Genomic DNA, 24,000 nt, shown 5'->3' with positions numbered 1-24,000 from the left:
TGCTGGAGGGAAGGAGAAATGGAAGGAGGATGCTGGAGGGAAGGAGAGATGGCGAGAAGATGCCGGAGGGAAGGAGAAATGGAAGGAGGATGCTGGAGGGAAGGAGAGATGGCGAGAAGATGCTGGGGGGAAGGAGAAATGGAAGGAGGATGCTGGAGGGAAGGAGAGATGGAAGGAAGATGCTGGAGGGAAGGAGAGATGGCGAGAAGATGCTGGAGGGAAGGAGGATGCTGGAGGGAAGGAGAGATGGAGGAAAAATTGGGAAGTGGAGGATCTCGACAATGCACTCCACCCTCTCTAATGGTTTTTCCTCCACCTTCACCTCCCCTCCACCTCCGCCTCACCATCCATCCCTCCATTAGCTGAAAGAAAAAAACGGACGACACACACACACACACACACACACACACACACCAAAAATATAGCGCGAACGTGTGTGTGTGTGTGTGTGTGTGTGTGTGTGTGTGTGTGTGTGTGTGTGTAACCAGATACTCTCTCATGTACGGAATGTCATGTGTACGTAAGTTGATATGCCCGAAGGTCCAGTGTGTACATATACGTGTCTATGTGCGTGTCCGTGGACGTTTGTGTATGTGCGTGTGTTTGTGCCAGATTGGGTGCTGGGTACGAGACGTCTTGCGTACAAATACTGACATGTGTGTGTGTGTGTGTGTGTGTGTTCCTCTGAAGCCCCATCCGGGATCTCTAAGAAATTACGTCGTTACTTCTCCTCCTCCTCTTCCTCCTCCTCCTCCTTCCTCTTCTTGTTCTTTTTCTTTTTCTTTTCTTCTTCTTTTATCTACTCATCCTTTTCCTTCTGCAACGTGTCAGCTAGCACGTTTTGCCTTAACACACACACACACACACACACACACACACGGGCTCGCGAGCGCGCGCCATCCCCATTATCCTATCCGTCCCACCTTGAGGAATATTGGGTGTGAGTGTGTGTGTGTGTGTGTGTGTGTGTGTGTGTGTGTGTTTAAAATGTAGTACGTCGTTGTGATATTAGTAGAGGATGAAAAGGTTTTGGAGGAGGAGGAGGAGGAGGAGGAGGAGGAGGAGGAGGAGGACAAAAACAAATGAATGAGAGAGAGAGAGAGAGAGAGAGAGAGAGAGAGAGAGAGAGAGAGAGAGAGAGAGAGAGAGAGAGAGAGAGAGAGAGAAAGGGGTGATCACATGGGGACGTCTGGGGTGAAAGTGTTTCTCTTCGGGTGGGGGAAGGGGGGAGGGGGAGGGGGTGGAGTATGTGGGTGGGTGGGTGGGAGGTGGTTGAAGAATCGAGAAGGAGGAGGAGGAGAAGGGAGACCAGAACATATGGGAAGGTGGAAGATGGAAGTGGAGGCGAAGGAAAGAATGGTGGAAGGCAGGAAGGGCGAAGGTGGTGGAGGTGGTGGTGGGAAATGGTGGTGGTGGTGGTGGTGACTGTTTTAGGGGGGTGGAGAAAGTGGTGGAAGAATGTGGAGGGCGGGAAGAGGCTGGGTTGGGAAGATGGTGGAGGAAGGGAGGAAGAGGTAGTTGGAAAAGTGAGGTGGAGAGAAGGAACTAAAGAATGGAGAGGAGTGGATGAGGTGGACGATGCAAGTGGAGAAGGAAGGTGGAGTGATGGAAGGTGGAAGAGGTGGGGTATTGAAAAGGGTGGAATGGATTATGAGAAGAGGGTGATGGAAAGATTGTGTGTGGATAGTGGAGAGTAGTGGATGAAGTGGATGCTGGAAGTGGAGGCAAGTGGAAGGTGGAGAGATGAAAGAGGTGAGGTATTGTATAGGGTGGATGGGGTTGAGAGAAAAGAGTGATGAGAAGTGTCTGGATAGTGGAGAGAAGTGGATGAGGTGGATGATGCATGTGGAGGTGAGATGGGTGAGGAGTGGAAGTTGGAGAGATGGAAGAGGGTGGGAGGGGTTGTGAGACGAGGGTGGTGGTCGAGAGAAGTGGATGAGGGAAGGTGGAGTGTGATAGGTGGTGGAGGGGGTGGATGAGGTGGGTGTGGAGAGCAGTGGAGAGGGAAGGTGGAGTGTGATCGGTGGTGGAGGCAAGAAAGAGGAGAGGGATGTGATGGGAAGAGGGTGGTGGAGTGGGAGGAAAAGGAGGTAGGGCAAGAGGTGGAGAGGGGAGGTGGAAGCGGATGTGGATGAGGAGGGTGTGGCAAGCACTTGAAGAAAAAGAGGTGGAGTGTGGAGAGAGAGAGAGAGAGAGAGAGAGAGAGAGAGAGAGAGAGAGAGAGAGAGAGAGAGAGAGAGAGAGAGAGAGAGAGAGGTGAGGGGTGCTTCCAGGGATGGCATTCTGGGGTAGAACCGCGGATGGAATGCTACTCCTGACACACACACACACACACACACACACACACACACACACACACACACACACACACACACACACATATCATTCATTTTCACTCTTTCACTCCCTTCCCTAAATTGGACATGGGTGAAATAGGCTGTTTATTAATAGGCAAGATACCCCCCCCTGTGTGTGTGTGTGTGTGTGTGTGTGTGTGTGTGCTATGGAATGATGGAGCAGGTGGGTATGGATGGGCAGGTGGGGGGCAGGTGGTCGGGTGGGTGGATAGGTGGAAGGGTGGGTGTGGAGAAACCTCGCCAGTCGTTACCTGGATACAAAAGTGGGTGGGGAGAGTGGAGGGATGTGGAGGTCAGTGGGTGGAGCGTCGTGGTGGAGGTGGTGGGTGGTGGAGGTGGATGAATATGTTGTGGTGGAGTTGGTGGGTTTAATAATTGTGAGAGAGAGAGAGAGAGATCTTTGTAAGCCCTGAGCGTATACGTGGAAGCTTTGTATGTATGCTAAGTAGAGGTGGTGATGCAATGATTGTGGTGGTGGTGGTGGTGGTGGTGAAAGTGGTGGTGATGTTGATGGTGATGGTGGTGGTGGGGATAGAGCGTTGATGATGATATAAGTGGTGTGTGTGTGTGTGTGTGTGTGTGTGTGTGTGTGTGTGTTTCCCTTCACTTTCCTCCACATCCTTCATTCCACTCGTCTTCTCTCGTTCTTTCTTCCCTCCCTCCTCCTCTTTCTTCCCTCCCTCCTCTTTCTTCCCTCCCTCCTCCTCTTTCTTCCCTCCCTCCTCCTCTTTCTTCCCTCCCTCCTCCTCTTTCTTCCCTCCCTCCTCTTTCTTCTCTCCCTCCTCCTCTCCCTTCTTCTTTCCCTCCTTCCTTCTCTCCTTCCTTCCCTCCTTCTCTTCCTCCTCTCCTCCTCTCCACTTTATCTCCCTCCTTCTCCCCTCCTCCTCCCTTCTTCTTCCTCCTTTCCTTCACTCTTTCCTTCTCTCCCTCCTCCTCTCCCTTCTTCTTTTCCTCCTTCCTTCTCTCCTTCCTTCCCTCCTTCTCTTCCTCCTCTCCTCCTCTCCACTTCATCTCCTTCCTTCTCCCCCTCCTTCACTCTCTCTTCCCCATCTTCTCTCTCTCCTTCACTCTTTCCCTCCCCCCCTCCCCCGTCAAACAATGAACCAGCTGGCGAACGTTGTCTCGTGAGAAAGAGGGAGAAAGGGAGAGAACTTCGCCCCCTCCCTCCCTCCCTCCCTCGCTTTTCTCCGTCTTTGGTCGTCTCCTTCCCTCTCCCTTTCCTTCACCTCCACCACCATCACCACTTTTATTATCAACACTTTCATCACCACTATTATGTTATGTAACGCCCACACCATTACCGGTACCACCGCCTCCACTACTACTACTGCTACTACTACCACTACTACTACTACTACTACTTCTACTATTACTACTACTACTACTACTACTACTACTACTACTACTACTACTACTACTACTATTACCATTACCAACACTACCAACACAACAACTTCTACTACTACTACTACTACTACTACTACTACTACTACTACTACTACTAGCAGTAATACTAACCCTTAATTCTTCAACAGGTACGTGGCGTTGCGGTGTGAGTAGTACGAGTTCGAGGTGAGTGACGGTGAGTAAACACACACACACACACACACACACACACACACACACACACACATACGCTGCTAGTACTGGTGTTCTCTTTCTGCCGGCGCCTGTACAAGCCCCTCATGCACACACACACACACACACACACACACACCTCGTAACAAAGGTCGCTCGCCGCCTGCCCTTCCCCCTCCCCCCCCCCGCCACCTGTTGAAGGGCCTCAGGACAACGACAATAACAACAGCGACAAAAGCATTAACAGGAGTAACAAAGAAACAGAAAGATGAAGAAAAAAGAAGAAAAAAAGCTAGAACAACAACAAGAACAGAAAGGTGATGAAATAGGAGAAAACAACAACAATAACAGCTATGGCAAAAAAAAGTAAGATGAAAAAAAAAAGAGAAACGACAACAACAACAACAACAAGAACAACAACAACAACAACAAGGCTATTTAAAGAAAGCGGCAATACAATAAACTTCAATTACCTGCTGTGTTCGTAATGATGGAACTGACGTGGAGACAATGGGAGGTATTAATGATGAAGAAAACAATGACATCAATACCAACAGTGATGATGATGATGATGATACCATTACTTCTACTACCACTACTACTACTACCACTACTGCTACTACTACTACCACTACTACTACTACTACCACTACTACTACTGATAATAATGATAATAGTAATGACAATATTAGGGAAAAAATAAAAAAATAAAAGGAATAACAATAATATGGAAAACAAGAATACATCACCGAAATCGTCCTCAACAACAACAACAACAACAACAACAACAACAACAACAACAACAACAACAGATTTATCCATTACGCTCCATCGAGAGAGAGAGAGAGAGAGAGAGAGAGAGTTTTAGCTCTAATCAATACCGTCAGGAAGAGTGAGCATCTCTCTCTCTCGCTCACACACACACACACACACACACCGGGAGGGCTCGCCAAGGTTGATGCTGCCGTGAGCCAACTCAGTATTGCTTTTACCGACTTGCTCATCCTTGCGCCATCCCATCCCCCCCTCCTTCCCTCCTCTCCCTATCCTCCCATTCTTACCCCCCCTCCCTCTTTCCGTACCCTCCCTTACTCCCCTTATTTCCTCCTCCTATTCCTTCTTACCTGAGCTTTCTTCATCTTTCCCTTTTTCTCTTTTTTCCTTTCTATTCTTCATTTATCAAGGTTTTCTTTTCTTTTCTTCGTGTTTTTCGTCTGCTGTTTCCCTCTTTTTCCCCCTCTCACAGGTCTTATTTTTCTTCTCTTTCTTCTTTTTCTTCCTTTGTTCCTTCAGTTGTTTTATTACTTTGCTTGTTATCTCTTTCTCTGTCTCTCCATCTATCTATCTATCTGTCTATCTATCTCCTCTTTCTCCTCTTCCTCCTCCTTCTCCCCTCTTTTTCGCTCCTCCTTTCTTTCTTTACTTCTTTTTTTCTTTTCTTGCATCCTTACCAGCAACTTCCTCTTCCTCCTCCTCCTCCTCCTCCTCCTCCTCCTCCTCTTTCTACTCATCCCCTCTTTTTTCTCTTCCTTTCTTTCTTTTTCTCCTTTCCTTCCCTTACTTTTCTACCACCAATTTCCTCCTCCTCCTCCTCCTTCTCTTGTTTTTCTACCACCAACTTCCTCCTCCTCCTCCTCCTCCTCCTCCTCTCCGCAGCACCCCTCCCCTCTTCCTCCTCCAGCACCCCGTACTCGGCTGTCCCTCTCCCCACTTTCACCTTTTCTCCATTCCCTAAATACCTGTCTCATTCCACCATTCACTATATTCCACCTGTCGCCCCCCCTCCCCCCCCCCTTCTCCCCCACGTCTTCCCGTTCTCCCACCTGTCTCTCTTCCAAACCTTTTTCGAATCTATCTCTTTTTTTCTCTCTTCCTTTCTTCATTTCTTTCCTTCCTCTCCTTTCCTTGCATCACTACCAACTTTTTCCTCCTCCTCCTCCTCCTCTTTTTCCTTCTCCCCTCTTTTTTTTGTTTACGTTTTGATTGTTTGCGAGTTTTGTATACGATTTTTTATTACGATTTTTGTTTGCGATTTTTGTTTGCGATTTTTTATTACGATTTTTGTTTACGATTTTTGTTTACGATTTTTTATTAAGAGTTTTGTTTACGAGTTTTAGTTATGATTTTTGTTTACGATTTTTGTTTGCGATTTTTTTTTGCGATTTTTGTTTGCGATTTTTTATTACGATTTTTGTTTACGATTTTTTATTAAGAGTTTTATTTACGAGTTTTAGTTATGATTTTTACTCCATCTATTTTTCCCTTATACCTGTTCTTCCACCGTCTAATTTCTCCGTCACCTCTTCCTCTTTCCGCTTTCTTCCATACCTTTCTGTCCATCTTCATTCCCGTCTGTTTTATATGTTAACCTTACTTATTTTTGCTTCTCTATCCTCCTCCATCTACCTTCTCTATCCCTGTTCTTCCATCGTTAACATTCTCCCTCTCCTCTTCTTCCTTACGCTGTCTTCTCCATCTTTCTGTCTATCCTTATTTCCATCTGTTTTTTTTATATGGTAACCTTACTTATTTTTTGCATCTTTTTCCTCCTTCATCTTTCTTTTCCTTATGCCTTTTCTTCCATCGTCTAACTACTTTCTCCTTCACCTCTTCTTTTCACTTTCTTTCTCACCTTTCTGTCTATCTTCATTCCCACCTGTTGTTCTGTATTTCACTTCTTGTTTTTTTGCCTGTCTATTCTCTTCGTTTCTTTCCTTAACCTTTCCTTCCATCAACCTTTCCGTTACAACTTTTCTTCCATCCTCTAACTAATTTCTCCCTCGCCTCTCCCTCTTCCACTTCTTTTACTCGTCTACTCTCATCCTCCTCCCCCCGTCCTTCCACCCATCCCCTCGCCTATCTGTTCCACGTATCACTCCACCTCTTTTTGTCGGCCTATCCACCGGTGCCCCCTTTCACCTATGACCACCTGTTCTGCTTTACACATAAGGCAATTAACCACTTCTTTCGTCACGCCTACCCGGTTCTCCCACCCATGGATGATATTTTGACCTTTCTTCTGTTTTCTATACTCTTATCTTTGACCTTACCCTCCTGTTCTCCTCTCATTCGTGTTTATTTTGACCTTTCTTCTCCCCTTTCTACACTTTTATCTTTGACCTTACCCTCCTGTTATTCTCTCATTCGTGTTTATTTTGACCTTTCTTCTCCCCTTTCCTCACTTTTATCTTTGACCTTACCCTCCTGTTCTCCTCTCATTCGTGTTTATTTTGACCTTTCTTCTCCTTTCTACACTTTTATCTTTGACCTTATCCTCCTGTTATTCTCTCATTCGTGTTTATTTTGACCTTTCTTCTCCCCTTTCTACACTTTTATCTTTGACCTTACCCTCCTGTTATTCTCTCATTCGTGTTTATTTTGACCTTTCTTCTCCCCTTTTTTTATCTTTGACCTTACCTCCTGTTATCATCTCATTCGTGTTTATTTTGACCTTTCTTCTCCCCTTTCTACACTTTTATCTTTGACCTTACCCTCCTGTTACTCTCTCATTCGTGTTTATTTTGACCTTTCTTCTCCTTTCCTCACTTTTATCTTTGACCTTACCCTCCTGTTATTCTCTCATTCGTGTTTATTTTGACCTTTCTTCTCCTTTCCTCACTTTTATCTTTGACCTTACCCTCCTGTTCTCTCATTCGTGTTTGTTATTTTGATCTTTCTTCTCCTTTCCTCACCTTTATCTTTGACCTTACCCTCCTGTTCTCTCATTCGTGTTTGTTATTTTGATCTTTCTTCTCCTTTCCTCACCTTTATCTTTGACCTTACCCTGCTGTTTCTCCTTCCCTCCTGTTTTCTCTCCCCTTTTTGTTATCTATACCTTTCTTTTCCTTTCTACCCCTTTTCTTTTCTCTTTAGCCTTTGTTTTTATCCTTTCTTCTCCTTTCTATACCTTTATCTTTGACCTTACCCTTCTGTTCCTCCTTCCCTCCTGTTTTCTCTCTCCTTTTGTTATTTTATTTTACCTTTCTTGACCTTTCTCCACCTCTGTCTTTACCCTTCGCACTCCTGTTTGTTGTTTTTGTCTTTCTTTTCCTCTCTTCACCTTTTCTCTTCCCCACATCCACATTCGTTCTTTCCTTGCACTTTTCTTTTCTTCTCTCTCGTGTTTGCTCCTCTTTCCTCCATACTGATTCCTTCCTTCTTCTCCTCCCTTCTACTCTTCCTTATTCTATTCCTTATACTACTACTACTACTACTACTACTACTACTACTATCACCACCATCACCACCACCATTACAAGCAAAAAAAACAGCATCACCTTCTCACCCAGCGCCATGCACACCCGTCCACCTTCTCCGCGCCGCCTTAATATAGTTTCGTGGGGTCTGTTTGGCACTGCTTGACGCCGCCCGGACCCCTGCACAGGACCCCGCGGCGCCCCGACACCCACGGCCTATCCCCCGCTCATATGTCATCCGCGGCGGCAGGTGTAGACAGCCTGACAGACGGCGGGACAGGAGGAAAAGGGGGAGTGGTGACAGCCATGCAGACAGACGGAGATAAACGTAGGAAGAGACGCAGAGAGAGAGAGAGAGAAGGTAAGAGGAGGAGGAGTGGGTAGGAACAGACAGATAAGACGGTGATGAAGAGAAGAGAATGTAGGAAGGGAGGGACAGGGAGGAAAGGGGGAGATGTGGAAGCGATGCAGCCAGATAGAGAGATAAACGTAGGCGGAGACACAGAGAGAGAAAAAGAGGAGGAGGATAGGAAGATAAGAGATAGGAGATACAAAAAGAGGACAGAAGGAACTAAGTTAATGAAGGGAGGGAGTGGTGGAAGGGATGCGGACAAGGAGATTATACCGTAGAAAAAGACGCAGAGAAAGAGGGAAAGGAGAAGGAGGAGGAGTGGGATAGAAGACAGACAAGGTAAGGGATTGCACAGAAAGAGAACACAAGGAAAGAAGTTAATGTAGGGAGAGAGTGGTGGAAGGGATGCGGACAAGGAGATTATACCGTAGAAAGAGACACAGAGAAAGAGAGAGAGAAGGGAGAAAGAGGAGTGGGATAGAAGACAGACTAAGAGAATGCACAGGAAGAGGATACAAGGAGAGCAGTGAGTGAGGGACAGATGCAGCTTGATAGGACACGGACACCTGCGCAGAGGAGGTAAAGAGGCAGGCTGGCCGAGGGAGGGAGAGTGAAGAAGAGGGAGAGGGGAGGTGGAGCTGAAACTTAAGTGAACGAAGACACTGATGTAAGTGGATAAGTGGACAGGCTAAGGGATGTGAAGCAGAAGAAGAAACGGGTGCGCGCAGAGACATCGTAACAAAAGACAGATAGATGAAGGGATAGGAAAACATGAAGATAAAGAGAGAGAGAGATAGGACAGGATAACGAAGAGACAGATGAAGGGATAGGAAAACAGGAAGATAAAGAGAGAGAGAGATAGGACAGGATAACGAAGAGACAGATGAAGGGGTAGGAAAATAAGTAGATAAAGAGGGAGACAGAAGAACAGGACAACGCAGAGACAAACGAAGGGATAGAGAAAAAAGTAGATAACGAGAGAGACAGATAAGAACAGGATAACACATGATGAAGATAAAGAAGAATGACTCAAATATACAGAGGAATCAAGGAACTGGCGCAACGAGATTCAAGATGAGGAAAATTACCGAAACCAAGGGAGAGACAGAAAGGGAGGCAAGGAGCGCACCAGTGAACCAAAGACACAGGCAGCCAGGCATACACAGGCAGGGCGGGACACTTATCAGGCCGCCCATCCGCCCCTCGAGACACAGATAGACAGACAATGAAGTTTAAAGTGAAGAGTAAGTCAGCCTCTTCCATCCATCCGTTCATCCACACAGACTCAGACAACGAAGGTAAAGTGAAAAGAAGAGTAAGTCATCCTCTGCCATCCGTTCATCCACACAGACTCAGACAACGAAGGTCAAGTGAAAAGAAGAGTAAGTCAGCCTCTTCCATCCATCCATTCATCCACACAGACTCAGACAACGAAGGTAAAGTGAAAAGAAGAGTAAGTCATCCTCTGCCATCCATTCATCCACACAGACTCAGACAACGAAGGTCAAGTGAAAAGAAGAGTAAGTCAGCCTCTTCCATCCATCCATTCATCCACACAGACTCAGACAACGAAGGTAAAGTGAAAAGAAGAGTAAGTCATCCTCTGTCATCCATTCATTCATCCATACAGACAGAGAGAAAGATAAAGTGGCGTGGCTCAGCGTCGGCTCAGTTATCCACACAGACAGACCGTTTCATATCCCAAGACAGGCATGCGTCAGCCAGCCAGAAACTCGGTCAGCCAGCCAAGCAGCCATCCATTCAGCTTTCCGGCGAGACAGCGAGACAAACGCATTTCTCTAGGTCACGACTCGCGGCCTCCACACGAAGCAGTACAAACGTGTTCGTGGGGAGGTGGATGTGGAGGGAAGGAACAGGTGTGATTGGGGGAGGGAAGGGAAGGAAGGCGTAGGTGGGGTGGGCGGGAAGGGAAGATAAGGGGAAGGTGTGCGTGGCGGGGGCGGGAGGGGAGAGTTGGGGAAGGTGTGGGTGGGAAGGGAAGGAAGGGGAGGTGGTGGTAGTGGTCGGCGTAATCGGTTATGTAATAGATTACTTCGATTACTGTATGAAAAATTGTTGTAGTCGATTATTTTTTTCAGTAATCGAATCCTTAAAACGATTACGACTACGATTACGGTTTACGTTAAGTTCGGGAAATGTTTCTCAGAGAAATAATAGAAAGCTTAAATGAATTCTTTGAATGTTTCATTTAATGCCACTGGGTAAATGCGTACTGGGCCTAGGCCAGAACTGTAAATCAGAGAAGTAGCTTAAGAAAAAAAGAACGTGACTTTGAAAACTGAAAGGCAAACAGCAATGGGGCACCCGGGGCGGCACGAACCTGTACAGGCACTGCGGTGGTAATGGCAGCGGGTGCTGGGTGGTACAGTAAGGAGGGCATTGAGAAACAAACCCATAATCTCAGAATACAGTAATTGTAATAGTAATCGATTAATTTTGGTCAAAGTAATCAGTAATCGCGATTATAAAAAATGGTTATATCGTCCACCACTGGGTGTCGGGGCGGGGAGGCGGTGCGTCATTGGTTGAGTCACCCCGGAAACGTGTCCTCTGAGCCGATACGTTTTCTGTGTTGTCGGCGGCGGAAGGAAAGCCGCGCGGGGGTGGACCTTGTGGCCTTATCTCCCTCCTGGCTGTGGCGGCCTTGTGACTTGTCTGGCCTGACGGATGAACAACGGAATGGCTGAGGGAATAAAAGTGACGTCTAGAAAGAAAAAAAAAAAAACATACTGGATTATACAGCTAAGAACTTACACGAATGGATAAAGACGAGATTCTATACTTCCAACAAGATTACGTGGCAGTATCAAGCTATCAGTTGTTTATCAGTGCTCTGCTTGCTCCTATCTTCGGGCCAGTGCGTGTGTGATCGACGGGCTTACGCCGACGCATTGGCCCAGCAGTGTCAGACCCTTTCCTCACATCAGCTATTTCCAAAGGCCAAAAAGAGGTGAATCTGGTTTCCATGAGTGTATTTAGGTTCAAGGCACTGAGGAAGGGTCAAACTACCACCAGGGTCATAAAACTACCCCTGGAAATGCCCACAACTACGAAAGCCTTGCCAAATATGTGTAGCTGCTTGGGTGCCGGAATGGTTAAAATGTTTTGAGCCTTGGCCCGATTTTGTTAACGTGAAATTAGTCTTCGTCAACAACAGTGTGGCTGATTCATCTTTTTATTTTTTTACCTGTTTTTCAAGGCGTGGTTAGTGGGTTATGTTGATTTATATATCACTTTTTACGACTCATTTTGTAACATGTCGACTTTAACTCTGAGAAAATCCAACACTAGAAGAAGAAGAAGAAGAAGAAGAAGAGAAAAACAAGAAGAAGAAGAAGAAGAAGAAGAAGAGAAAAACAAGAAGAAGAAGAAGAAGAAGAGAAAAACAAGAAGAAGAAGAAGAAGAAGAAGAAGAGAAAAACAAGAAGAAGAAGAAGAAGAAGAAGAGAAAAACAAGAAGAAGAAGAAGAAGAAGAAGAGAAAAACAAGAAGAAGAAGAAGAAGAAGAAGAAGAGAAAAACAAGAAGAAGAAGAAGAAGAGAAAAACAAGAAGAAGAAGAAGAAGAAGAAGAAGAAGAAGAGAAAAACAAGAAGAAGAAGAAGAAGAAGAAGAAGAAGAGAAAAACAAGAAGAAGAAGAAGAAGAAGAAGAGAAAAACAAGAAGAAGAAGAAGAAGAAGAGAAAAACAAGAAGAAGAAGAAGAAGAAGAGAAAAACAAGAAGAAGAAGAAGAAGAAGAAGAAGAAGAAGAGGAAGATTAACAATACATTTCCAGCCTAATGTTGCGTTTTCGGCCGCTGCTCTCACTGTTCTACTTCCTTATCTCCGATCCTGCCGGGAACTGATAACCTAAACGCACACCACCATTATAAGCTTGACTCATTGCAGCGAGAACACTTAGCCATAATTGCAGCACACTCCCATCACTCCTCGCCCACCGTGACCCCTCCCTACCTTCCCACCGTCACAGAATAGAGATTGGTACGTGTTTGCAGACGCTTCCACGCCTTACATTAACTACTTCCAGAGGCCAAAAAAGAGATCAATCGTGGCCTCATGAGTGTTTCTTTAGGTTCACGGTACAGAGGAAGGGTCGGACTACTACAAGGGTTACATAACTACCCCTGGAAATGCCCCAAACCCCTACGAAAGCCTTGTTAAATATAGGTGCTGGGAAGAATATGGACCAAGCAGAGGAAGAGGGTGATATAAGGGGGCGATAAGGAAGGGGAGGGACGGAAAAAGGGAAGGAGGAGAAGGAGGTAGATCAATGGAGGGGAGGGGAAAAGGGAGCGGGAGGGAGGGGTAAAGTAGATAACGAAGAGGAGGGACGGTAGAAGGGGAAGGGGGAAGGGAGAGAAGGTAGACCAAGGGAGGGGAGGGGAATGGGAAGTGTTGGGAGGAGAGAAGGGAGAGCGAGAGGGGGAGGAAAGTGAAATAAAGAAGGGGAGGGACGGTAGAAGGGGAAGGAAGAGGAGGGGGAGGAGGAGGTAGAGCAAGGGAGGGGAGGGGAAAGAGAGGGGAAAGGAATGGAAAGTGGTGGGAGGGGAGAAGGAAGAGCGGGAGGGGGGGTAAAGTGAAATAAAGAAAGGGAGTGACGGTAGAAGGGGAAGCGGGAAGGGGGAGGAGGTAGAGCAAGGGAGGGGAGGGGAAAGAGAGGGGAAAGGAATGGAAAGAGGAGGGAGGGAAAGGGAGAAGGGAGAGAGGAAGGGAGGGGCTGATAAAGTCGATAAGGGTGTAAATGTCACGAGATTACAATTGTGACCTCGACCTTCTGTGTGTGCGGAGAGAGAGAGAGAGAGAGAGAGAGAGAGAGAGAGAGAGAGAGAGAGAGAGAGAGAGAGAGAGAGAGAAGGATACCGCTCGCTCCAGGCCAGTAGCAGTCAGTCAGTCGCGCACGGGTTCGAGGCAGTGAAGGTTGTATACGGTGTCTCTCGCAGTGCCTACACAGTGCCACCCTCCCCCACATAGCGCCACACCCTCGCCGGCCACATCCAAGCACCGACGGACACACCACACCCACACGGGGCACACGCACATCCACACACACGCACACACACCACATCCACAAGTCTACACGCCACATGCACACACAGTTCCTTGCTTTGTTGATCACCGTGACACAGGCTGGCCGCACCGCCCCTCCGTCGCCACATTCAACAGTGCCACACCACTCCTAACAATACTCTTCGGGGCTACATCTCACTCAGTGCCGTTATCTGTACAAGCCACACCTTCCCCTCCTGGCCACATGTAACAGACTCGTACCTAATGTGTTTCGTAGTGCCACATATTTCACAGTGCCACATCCCTATCAGAAGAAGCATTAGCACCACATCTTTCCCCGGCTACGTCAGAGGTTCAAATCCCCGTGTCAAGCTAAGTCTGACGTTGCTCCTTGTGCCACATCTCCAATGGTGCCTCGTCGGGTGGATGCACCGTGGCCACACCTTCCCCTTACTGCCACATCTCAGAAAAGCCATGCATGTGTAAAGGCCACGCATCGCAGTGACACATACACACGCCACACCTCCATTACGGCCACATCTCCTGCGTGCTTCAAAGATAACAAAATGCTTGAAGTTAGTGAGAAGAAAATAACAAGAGCTAAGGCGAGGCCGCGTACACCTGAGGAAATAAACCTAAGAATGCATAAAAAACGCTAGGACTATACGTGCCGAAGACAGTGTATAACATTAGACAGAGCCGCGTGTACTAAAGAAAATATGCGTAAGGTTTTTTGTTTTATTTATTTATTTATTTTTTGTAGGTGCTGTCTGTAAGGCCTGTAGGTTGTCTTCAGGGGCCTTTTCGACGGCCCCAGCCCGTTAGCGGCGCAGGCTAATATTATTTATAGTGGTATTCACGATGTATGATTTGGCCCATGCTGCCCCCCGGTGCTCCTCTTGGCCGAATTTAGGGTTGATTGAAGGTCTGGGCGGCATGTCGATGATGGTTTGAAAATTCAGTTTTTCGGTGGGACTCGAACCAAGTCCACGCTAGGTCCTCGGGCTCACCATTCTCGCACGCTGACCACTCGGCCACTGCCTCCCCGCCACCTAAGAAGATAGCAGTATATAATAAGACTGGGCCGCAAATACTAAATAAAATATTCCTAAGAATGTATATGGCTAAGAAGACAGCAGTATTTAAAGTAAGACTGGGCCGCATACACTAGAGAAAATACACATCAGGAAATAGTTGTATATAAGACTGGGCCGCATACACCAGAGAAAATACACATCAGGAAATAGTTGTATATAAGACTGGGTCGCATATACTAGAGAAAATACACATCAGGAAATAGTTGTATATAAGACTCAATGCATATACTAGAGAAAATACACATCAGGAAATAGTTGTATATAAGACTGGGTCGCATATACTAGAGAAAATACACATCAGGAAATAGTTGTATATAAGACTGGGTCGCATATACTAGAGAAAATACACATCAGGAAATAGCTGTATATAAGACTGGGCCGCATATACTAGAGAAAATACACATCAGGAAATAGTTGTTATAAGACTGGGCCGCATATACTAGAGAAAATACACATCAGGAAATAGCTGTATATAAGACTTATAATAGATAAAATACACATCAGGAAATAGTTGTTATAAGACTGGGCCGCATATACTAGAGAAAATACACATCAGGAAATAGTTGTTATAAGACTGGGCCGCATATACTAGAGAAAATACACATCAGGAAATAGTTGTTATAAGACTGGGCCGCATATACTAGAGAAAATACACATCAGGAAAGAGCTGTCTATAAGACTGGGCCAATATATACTAGAGAAAATACACATCAGAAATAGTTGTTATAAGACTGGGCCACATATACTAGAGAAAATACACATCAGAAATAGTATATAAGACTGGCATATACTAGAGAAAATACACATCAGGAAATAGCTGTATATAAGACTGCATATACGAGAGAAAATACACAACCGGAAATAGCTGTATATAAGACTGGGCCGCATATACTAGAGAAAATACACATCAGGAAATAGCTGTATATAAGACTGGGCCGCATATACTAGAGAAAATACACATCAGGAAATAGTTGTTATAAGACTGGGCCGCATATACTAGAGAAAATACACATCAGGAAATAGCTGTATATAAGACTGGGCCGCATATACTAGAGAAAATACACATCAGGAAATAGTTGTATATAAGACTGGGTCGCATATACTAGAGAAAATACACATCAGGAAATAGCTGTATATAAGACTGGGTCGCATATACTAGAGAAAATACACACCAGGAAATAGTTGTATATAAGACTGGGTCGCATATACTAGAGAAAATACACATCAGGAAATAGCTGTATATAAGACTGGGTCGCATATACTAGAGAAAATACACATCAGGAAATAGCTGTACATAAGACTGGGTCGCATATACTAGAGAAAATACACACCAGGAAATAGTTGTTATAAGACTGGGCCGCATATACTAGAGAAAATACACATCAGGAAATAGCTGTATATAAGACTGGGTCGCATATACTAGAGAAAATACACACCAGGAAATAGTTGTTATAAGACTGGGCCGCATATACTAGAGAAAATACACATCAGGAAATAGCTGTATATAAGACTGGGTCGCATATACTAGAGAAAATACACATCAGGAAATAGCTGTATATAAGACTGGGCCGCATATACTAGAGAAAATACACACCAGGAAATAGCTGTATATAAGACTGGGTCGCATATACTAGAGAAAATACACACCAGGAAATAGTTGTATATAAGGCTGGGTCGCATATACTAGAGAAAATACACATCAGGAAATAGCTGTATATAAGACTGGGTCGCATATACTAGAGAAAATACACACCAGGAAATAGTTGTATATAAGACTGGGCCGCATATACTAGAGAAAATACACATCAGGAAATAGTTGTATATAAGGCTGGGTCGCATATACTAGAGAAAATACACATCAGGAAATAGTTGTATATAAGACTGGGTCGCATATACTAGAGAAAATACACATCAGGAAATAGTTGTATATAAGGCTGGGTCGCATATACTAGAGAAAATACACATCAGGAAATAGCTGTATATAAGACTGGGTCGCATATACTAGAGAAAATACACATCAGGAAATAGTTGTACATAAAACTGGGTCGCATTATCTTGGTGATATCTCTCCCGCCCGTCACGCGAGGCACATTCCAGGTTCATCCCGGCCACACCAACCACCAGCACTCAACCAGTATAGTACGCACATCACAAGGCCACACACACACACAACCACACCCAGGACATAACCCTATTAAGTGCCACACCCCAGCCACACTTAACAAGTCTATTATTCCTCTACCCAGTGCCATAAAACCTCACGCCACACCAAGCCATACCCAACACAGAGCCACACCAAGGATATAGCATATTTTTTTTAGTGCCACACCCCAGCCACACCATACAGCAAATCATTCATTCCTTTACCTAGTGCCATACAACGCCAAGCCACACTCAACACAGAGCTACACCGAAGACAGAACCATATTTAACGCCACACCCCAGCCACACCATACAGCAAATCAGTCATTCCTTTACCTAGTGCCATACAACCCCAAGCCACACTCAACACAGCTACACCGAAGACAGAACCATATTTAACGCCACACCCCAGCCACACCATACAGCAAGCATATCATTCCTCCATCTCGTGCCATAAAACCACACCCACACCAAGTCAGTTCCTTTCCTCCTTTTCCCCTTTTTTCAGCTTCTCTCTCCTTCGTCACCTCCTTTTCCTCTTTCTTTCTGCTTTCTTCCCTCTTTGTCTTCCTTTCCTTCTTTCCCCTTTCTTTTTGATCCTTCTCTCTTCCCTCTCCTGTTCCTCTTTCTTTCCGCCTCCCTATCTCCTATCCACACTCCTTCCTTCCTTCCCTCGTTCTATTCTTTTTTCCTCTTCCTTTTTCTTTTCTCTTCCCAGTCCATCCCTTTCACTATCCTTCTCTTTCCCTTCTTCCCTCCTTTATTTTCCTTTCCTTCTGTTCCTCGATCTGTCTGCCTCCCCCTCGCTCTGTTGTTTCCTCCTTTCCCCTTTCTTTCTCCTCCTTTTCTCTCCTTCGTTTTCTCATTTTTCTCTCTCTTTCTGCTTTCTTCCTTCTTTCTCTTCCTTTCCTCCTTTCCTCTTTCTTTTTGCTCTCTCTCTCTCTCTCTCTCTCTCTCTCTTTCATTTCCTCCTTTTACTCCCTCTTTTCTGTTTCCCGTCATCAAAAGTACCACATCAACACAAGATGACAGGGCCTACAGAGCCACACTTTTGCCAGCACCAGCAGGAGGCCACACCTTTTAGTGCCACCCTCCCCTTAAGTGCCAGACCTGGTGGTGGTGGTGTGAACGGTGGATGGGTTGACCCTACGCATAGGTGCCAAAATGAGTTAAGTTGACGTGTGAGAGTGGTGGTAGTGGTGGTGGTGGTCATGGTGGTGGTGGTAGTGGTGGTGGTCATGGTGGTGGTGGTAGTGGTGGTGATCGAGAACAAAGGTGCAAAGTGTATCAAGTGTTCGGTGGTGATGAGTCAAGTGGAGAGAGAGAGTGGTGGTGGTGGTGGTGGTGGTGGTGCCCGAAAACAAAGGTGCCAAGTGTATCAAGTGTGGAGGCGTTGACTTAACCCGATCCGATCCGACGTTTTCAAATTTTCTGCGTTTTTCTGTATGACTGTTTTTCTTCGAGAGTTAATAGGAAAAAAAGGTGTATCGTTTTGATCGAAGTTCCTGAGGGGAGGCCAGATTTGTCCCCCTCGTAGTGGTGGCGATCAAGTTAGCAAAGGGTGATGATTGTGCCGATGGTGGTGGTGACTTTGCAATGGTGCCAGTCGAGTTAGTGGTGGTGGTGGTGGTGGTGGTGTGCAACGTTCTGGGAGACACCATTATAGTGTGTGTGTGTGTGTGAGTGTGTTTCAGAATCCCAGATCATTTCGTAACCTTATATCATGTCTGATCGTGTGTGTATATATGTGTGTGTGCATGTGTGTGTGTGTGTGTGAAATGCCAGAATTTTCTCTTTACTACACTCCCACACGTCCACTGCTTGTAACGAAACACACGAGAACTTAATCCAGACAAGGAAAGGTTTGCCGGCGCCGGGGATCGAACCCACGACCAGCGTAACGGGAGAGCCACTCTTTTACCAGTCGGCCAAAGAGGCACCCCTCATTGGCTAAGTGGGTTGTGGGAGGCTCGCCCATCAGGCAAGTCGTGTCACTACATGTGTGTGTGTGAAAGCGGGGTACATATGCAGTATGGGTGAAGTGTTGACATCATAGGGCCAGTCTTACAGTCCAGTACAGCACGCTTGTAACTTGTAAGCTCCCCAACCAAACACAAAACACGACGAAAATTCCTTGTTTAGTGTTTTTTTTCACATTTGTTATCTTTTTTTTATGCCCTTGAACTGACTCCTCTGCTGTAAAAAATAAAAAAATAAAAAAAACACTATACAAGGAATTTTCGTCGTGTTTTGTGTTTGGTCGGGAAGCTTACACACGTGCTGTACTGGACTGTAAGACTGACCCATAGACTCCGACCATCCTTGTTATCAGCTTCATCTCCCTACACAAACTCAAGAGAAAACTAATGTCGTGTGTAATGTGATCAGTAACCTGTTTGATCGGACGGGTGGGGTGAAGAACGGGGTCTGCTGTGAGGGTGATAGAGTTGTCAGGGTCAGAACTATCAGCTATGTCTACCTATATATGTGGTATTCGTATATTGATGTACAGATGTTTGTGGTGGTCGTATGTTGAGTTTAAGATATAGGATGGGTGTGTTTGGGTGGCGTGGGAATTGGGATCTCGTTTCCTCCTTTTCCTCTCCCTTCCTGCTTCCTTCTCTCTCTCTCTCTCTCTCTCTCTCTCTCTCTCTTCCTGCTTCCTTCTCTCTTTGTTTCATTTATTTTCTTTACTCTTTCTTTCTGCTTCTCTCTCTCTCTCTCTCTCTCTCTCTCTCTCTCGCTTCCTCCTTCTCCTCTTTCTTCCTGCTTCCTTCTCTCTTTGTTTCATTTATTTTCTTTACTCTTTCTTTCTGCTTCTCTCTCTCTCTCTCTCTCTCCTTTTCCTTTTCTTTCCACTTCCCTATTTCCCATCCACGCTCCTTCCTTCCTTCCTTCCTTCCTTCCTTCCTTCCCTTCTTCCCTCCCTCTTTCTATGCATTTTCTCCTTTCCCTCTTTTTTTCTTCTCTCTTCCTGTTTATTTTTCTCTCTCATCGGCAAAGGAGACAGACTAAAAAAAAACAAGAAAAACAATGTCTAGGAATGCGAAGAACGTTAATAAACACACACTCACAAAAAAAGAATCAGAACAAATTACTTACAATCTACAGGAAGATAAAATGGTTGCTAATAATTACTGATAGAGAGGACGACTGAATTGTTATCGTGATCCTGAAAAACGTGGGGGAGAGGCGGGGATATGAAGTGGCTCAGAAGTCAATTATGCAGGAAGATCACAGCAGCGTTGCCAAATTGTCGTACTCTGAACACTGCATTTATCATTTTTAGGCTCGAAGACTGCCGCAACCACACAAACAACGATAGAACATTAAAGTTAGCGTTAAAACTGCTATTTATTGCTGCTTTTTGTGTTTTTTGCTATAGTTATTGGTCAGAAACTACTACAATGCAATGCGATGAGTACGATAATTTGGCAACGCTGGGTCACAGAGTCCACAGTCACAGTCAGGGCCGTGAAGCGGAGGCGAAGTCTTATTTACAGTAAAGAAAGCGGCTCAAGGGAAAAAAAAAACAATATAAACACGCTAATTAATGCACCTGTAGAGAAAGCAGAAATGAATGGCCGAAAGAGAGGTCAATTTCGGATGGGAAGATTTTTTACAACAAAGGAGACAGCTCAAGGGCACAAAAAGAGGAAACAATAATAAAAAAAGCCCGCTTCTTGGATGTCCTGATACTCCCATCTTGAAAGGAAGTTTGTTAATGAGGAGGGTTACGAGTTCTTCAGTAGATAATTAATGCACCACAAAAACTCAAGGTATGTTGCCTCTATCCTCTGTGAGATCGGGGGTTTGTTTGGTGGTGAGAAGGAAAGTATAGAGGGAGGGAGGCAAGGAGGGAGGGGGAGAGTGTGAGATCGGGGGTGGTGAGATGGAAAGTATAGGGGGAGGGTGTGGGGTCGGGGGTGGTGAGATGGAAAGTATAGAGGAGGGAGGCAGGAGGAAGGGGAGAGTGTGAGATCGGGGGTGGTGAGATGGAAAGTATAGAGGGAGGGAGGCAGTGCGGAAGGGGGAGTGTGTGAGATCGGGGGTGGTGAGATGGAAAGTATAGAGGGAGGGAGGCAAGGAGGGGGGGAGAGTGGGATCGGGGGTGGTGAGATGGAAAGTAGAGGGAGGCATGGAGGGAGGGGGAGAGTGTGGGATCGGGGGTGGTGAGATGGAAAATATAGAGGAGGGAGGCAGAGAGAGGGGAGAGTGGGATCGGGGGTGGTGAGAAGGAAAGTATAGAGGAAGGGAGGCAAGGAGGGAGGGGGAGAGTGTGGGATCGGGGGTGGTGAGATGGAAAGTATAGAGGGAGGGAGGCAAGGAGGGAGGGGGAGAGTGTGAGATCGGGGGTGGTGAGATGGAAAGTATAGAGGGAGGGAGGCAGGGAGGGAGGGGGAGAGTGTGGGATCGGGGGTGGTGAGACGGAAAGTATAGAAGAAAGATCAAATTGCTCATAAGTTTTACATCAACTCCTCTAGGTATATATTATCAAACAGGTCGTAACTTACACACACACATATGGCAAAGTTTTCGTAGAGGTTGTGTTTTTCTTTTTCCGTTGGTAGTTTTAAGAGCCTAGTGATAATTTGTAAAGGTCTTTGAACCATTAATGTGAAAAACGCACACGACCTCCCCCCCTCCCCTCCAAGTCTCTTTTGTGGCATTTGGAAATATTTGTTGGGAGAGGCGAGTGACTGGAAATTCGGACCCTAATGATAAAAATAGCTGCCACAATCGTAGGAATGTAAAAAAAAATGCAGGCAAACAATATTAGTGATTCCCGTGCACGCGAAACAAACACCAGAGGCCTAACACACAGAGGTCACCAAACTCTTCGCCGGACTGACCCAGATCTTTGTCAGAGGAGTGGAGTCGAGGCGGACAGTTCCAGAATCCGGGGAGAGTGCATTCATAATTTAGTGTGGCTCGCGTAGGGGTGGAAGAGACGCATCTCCAGCACAGACATAGGCTTGCGGTGCGCCTTTGTTGAGTTTATAAGAACATAACATAAGAACATAAGAACGTAAGGAGTCTGCAAGAGACCGGTTCTCCTATACAAGGCAGCTCCTGTACACTCAGATGTACAGATGCTTGCGGTGTTCGTATTAAGTTTATGAAATACAGATGGTGGTCGTATGTTGAAGAAGAGATGCCTTTGGTAGTCGTATGTTGAGGTAGAGATGCCTGTGGTGGTCGTATGTTGAGGTAGAGATGCCTGTGGTGGTCGTATGTTGAGGTAGAGATGCCTGTGGTGGTCGTATGTTGAGGTGGAGATGCCTTTGGTAGTCGTATGTTGAGGTAGAGATGCCTGTGGTGGTCGTATGTTGAGGTAGAGATGCCTGTGGTGGTCGTATGTTGAGGTAGAGATGCCTGTGGTGGTCGTATGTTGAGGTAGAGATGCCTGTGGTGGTCGTATGTTGAGGTGGAGATGCCTGTGGTGGTCGAATGTTGAGTTTATGGTGTACAGATGCTTGTGAAGGTCGTATGTGGAGCTTATGATGTTTGTACGATGCTTAGGAGGAGAGTACTGAGAGCGGGTGTTTGGTGTGGTGAGATGGGAAGCGTGGAGGGAGGGAGGCAATTAATGATGTAAGATGTGGGCCAGAGTAACCCCCCTCTCCTCTACATCCGAAATTGACCTCACACCACGCCATACCAAAGTTCTGAAACGGGCACGCGAGAGCAGTGTTTAGGGTGCGCGATGTGTGTCTCAGAGCAGCTGTTTGGTGCAATAGTCACCCTAGGACACACGACGGTACCGGAAAAGGAATGGGAGAGTGTTTTCAATTTAACTCATCGAACTTATCATGTGAAGTCTCTGGAATATACGAAATTAACAGTAGCATTTGTTTATATTTTCTTCATTTTTAGTTTATATTCTGAGTTAGGGGGCTAAGAATATTTTTTTTTTTTAAAGCAAAGGAAGCAGCTCAAGGGAAAAATATATATATAAAAAATAATCCGCTAGTACTGTTCATATAAAAGAGAACAGAGATGAGTGGCCAAAAGAAAGGTGAATTTGGGATGGAAAGGAGAGGGTGGTTAGTCTGGTCCACATCTCACATTATTCATTCCCTCCCTCCCGCTATACTTTTCATCTCAACACCAAACCCTAGATCTCACAACTCTCCCCTCCCTCCCTCCATCCATCCCTCTCTCTATACTTTCCATCTCAACACCAAACCCTTGATCTCACAACTCTCCCCCTCTCCCTCCCTCCATCCATCCCTCTCTCTATACTTTCCATCTCAACACCGAACCTTAGATCACACAACTCTTCCCTCCCTCCCTCCCTCCATCCATCCCTCTCTCTATACTTTCCATCTCAACACCGAACCCTTGATCTCACAACTCTCCCCTCCCTCCCTCCCTCTCTCTATACTTTCCATCTCAGCACCAAACCCTAGATCTCACAACTCTCCCTCCCTCCATCCATCCCTCTATATTTTCCATCTCACCCGCGAACCCTAAATCTCACAACTCTCCTCTTCCTCCCTCCCTCCATCCATCCCTCTCTCTATACTTTCCATCTGTCCACCGAACCCCAAATCCACCGATCTCACAACTCTCCCTCTCCCTCCATTCCTCTATGCCTTCCATCTTACCACCCTAACCTAACTTAACCTAACCTCAAACGCTCCCTCTCCCACCTTTTCCATCTACCGCCACCAAACACCCTTCACTACTCTCCCGCCTCGTACTCATCCCCCATATCTCCGTACTGGATCCGGGTCTTCATGGATCACCCCTTCAGGAGATTCCATTCGCCATATAGAGGCAGAACACCTTGGCGCTGATCTCGAGGAATAGTGAAAGTTATCGCGGTATAAAAAGTGTCCAAATGATATTGTATTGCCGGGAAGGTGGAGGCAGGGCAGTACGAAACACACACACACACACACACACACACACACACACACACACACACACACACACACACACACACACACACACACACACACACACACACACAATCAGGTAATTAATCAAGAGTGTCCGTCAGATGCCAGCCGGGAGAAGGGGAATGAGAATGGACGCAGGAATTGGGTCGTGAAATGTTGGACTTCCTTTTTGGGTTGACCGCGGGGACGAAAATTATGGGGGTGGTGGTGGTGGTGGTGGTGGTGAAGGTGGTGGTGGATATAGAGGTGATTGCGATTGTGATGCAATTACGAGAGAGAGAGAGAGAGAGAGAGAGAGAGAGAGAGAGAGAGAGAGAGAGAGAGAGAGAGAGAGAGAGAGAGA

The 24,000-nt window shown here is 46.0% G+C and overlaps 1 protein-coding gene and 2 long non-coding RNA genes across 16 annotated transcripts in view; 2 read left to right on the top strand and 1 right to left on the bottom strand.

Annotated features, from left to right (window-relative positions):
* LOC127005210 (echinoderm microtubule-associated protein-like 2) overlaps positions 1–24,000 on the top strand; it is a 137,015-nt gene that overhangs the window by 33,610 nt on the left and 79,405 nt on the right. The window contains exon 1 of one of the 12 annotated variants that reach the window (XM_050873918.1): positions 13,400–13,420. The exons of the other annotated variants lie outside the window; for them this stretch is intronic. The gene's annotated coding sequence lies outside the window, so the exon portion shown is untranslated. Of the gene's footprint in view, positions 1–13,399; positions 13,421–24,000 lie in introns of those variants that run through there. 12 annotated transcript variants of the gene reach the window in all.
* On the bottom strand, positions 6,061–7,581 carry LOC127005214 (uncharacterized). 2 transcript variants are annotated; one of them, XR_007758379.1, is made up of 3 exons: positions 7,462–7,581; positions 7,171–7,318; positions 6,061–7,095 (listed from the first exon to the last, which is right to left on the bottom strand). It is a non-coding gene; the product is annotated as an uncharacterized LOC127005214 (long non-coding RNA). The 2 variants fall into 2 exon arrangements; XR_007758378.1 differs by having other exon boundaries at positions 7,387–7,501.
* On the top strand, positions 21,025–23,728 carry LOC127005211 (uncharacterized). Of its 2 annotated transcripts, XR_007758372.1 has the most exons (3): positions 21,028–22,022; positions 22,054–22,177; positions 22,209–23,728. It is a non-coding gene; the product is annotated as an uncharacterized LOC127005211 (long non-coding RNA). The 2 variants fall into 2 exon arrangements; XR_007758371.1 differs by having other exon boundaries at positions 21,025–22,022; positions 22,054–23,728.

This window comes from Eriocheir sinensis, chromosome 29 (genome assembly GCF_024679095.1).
Source record: "Eriocheir sinensis breed Jianghai 21 chromosome 29, ASM2467909v1, whole genome shotgun sequence".
In the NCBI taxonomy this organism is placed as follows: Eukaryota; Metazoa; Arthropoda; class Malacostraca; order Decapoda; family Varunidae; genus Eriocheir; species Eriocheir sinensis.
Note: the sequence above shows the minus strand (reverse complement) of the source record. Positions and strands in the feature narration are given on the sequence as shown.